This window comes from Cynara cardunculus (genome assembly GCF_001531365.2).
Source record: "Cynara cardunculus var. scolymus isolate 2C chromosome LG 2, CcrdV1, whole genome shotgun sequence".
Lineage (NCBI taxonomy): Eukaryota > Viridiplantae > Streptophyta > Magnoliopsida > Asterales > Asteraceae > Cynara > Cynara cardunculus.
This window is the reverse complement of record NC_037529.1, coordinates 18,565,089-18,566,843: the sequence shown is the minus strand read 5'-3', so window position 1 is coordinate 18,566,843 and position 1,755 is coordinate 18,565,089. Positions and strand designations below refer to the sequence as shown.

The 1,755-nt window shown below is 38.5% G+C and overlaps 1 pseudogene; it reads right to left on the bottom strand.

Moving 5' to 3' along the window:
* The window catches only part of LOC112505979, a 6,325-nt pseudogene extending 5,094 nt beyond the window's left edge, over positions 1-1,231 (bottom strand).
* Positions 1,232-1,755: the final 524 nt, after the last annotated feature.

Genomic DNA, 1,755 nt, shown 5'->3' with positions numbered 1-1,755 from the left:
CAGTACGAAAATGATGCTTACCCGGATCAGATATAAGAAACTGTTCAAATCCACCATCGTTCATCATCTCAACTCCCACGTCTTGCACTTCACTTCGTTCTTCAATTGGTGCATTAATATCACGTTCATATTCTATGATCATATTATGCATAATGATGCACGAAGTCATCATATCATGCAAGATTTCCTTCCTCCAAACCGTGCAGGTCCTACTACTATTGCAAACTTTGATTGCAATACGCCAAATGCACATTCTACGTCTTTTCTACATGCTTCTTGTTTCTTTGCAAAATATTGTTATTTAGGGTCACGTGGATCGTGAATAGATTGAACAAGAGTGACCCATTTTGGATATATGCCATCAGCTAAATAATAGCCCATATTATATGATTTTCCTTTGATGACATAATTAGCAGGAGGAGCAGTACTTGCTGCAAGATTTGCAAAAAAAATGGGAGGACTCCAACACATTAATGTCATTGTTGGACCCCGGTAAACCAAAATATGCATGCCATATCCAAAGATCATAGTCAGCTACAGCTTCAAGAATAATACTTGGAGATCTACTACGACCGGAATATTGTCCTCCCCAACCGGTTGGACGATTCTTCCATTTCTAATGCATGCAATCTAGACTACCTAACATTCCTGGAAAACCTCGTTGTTCTCCAACTTGGAGTAGTCGTGCCACATCATTAGCATTGGGTGTTCGGAGATAGCGTTCTCCAAACACCTCCACGATGGCACGACAAAACCGCTTCAAAGCTTCTAAAACCGTTGATTCGCCTATTTTAACGTACTCATCTTTAGCATCTGCAGCCACGCCATATGCCAACATTCGAAATACAATAGTAACTTTTTGATAACCGGACAACCCAAGTTTGCCGCATCCATCCCTTCATTGGAGAAAGTAGTTGTCATGACTTTGGACATCATCCAAAATACGAACAAATAAAGTACGACTCATTCGGAATCGTCGACGAAACATTGACTCAGGAAATCGAGGATTTTCAGAAAAATAATCGTTGAAGAGATTGCGATCGGCATCTTCCCGATCACGATTGATAACTATATGGCCAGGAATAGAGCCACGATAAGAAGATAATTGATTGTTGCTAGCATAATTACGGATATAATTATCTATTTCAGACGCTAGATTGAATGCCTCGACCATTAGTTCGTCCTGTGTATTATCAAAAGCCTCATCGTCTGAATACGAATTATCAGCCATTTCAGTGGTATTTCTCAACAAAGAAGATTGCAAAATATAGTTGAGTTATTTTCATTGAGCTGTGATTCACGTTTTATAGTGAGAATCAGTGGTGTTGTCAATTCTTACCAGACTTTTCAGAAGAATCTTGCCAGACTTTTCAGAAGAATCTTGCCAGACTTTTCAGAAGAATCTTGCCAGTGTGTTGCCTAATCTGTCTTCATTTGTAGTGAACTGAAATTTTTGTGTATAAATAGGGGGCGAGTTGGTAAGCTAAATCACACATATTTTCATTGAGATATTACCAGCCTTTTCATAAAAATGTCTTCAACAAGCCGAACTTCATCCTACAAAGATAGCGAAGACATACAACTATGTCATTGTTATCTTGATATAACTCAAAATCCAATAATAGGTAGAAACTAATCAAAAGATAAGTTTTGGTCAAGAATATAAACTCTTTATCACCAAACCGAACCGTTCGCAACCAATCCTCGACCAAGAAGATCATTGGAAACGAGAATGTCTTGCATTCTAAAAGCTTG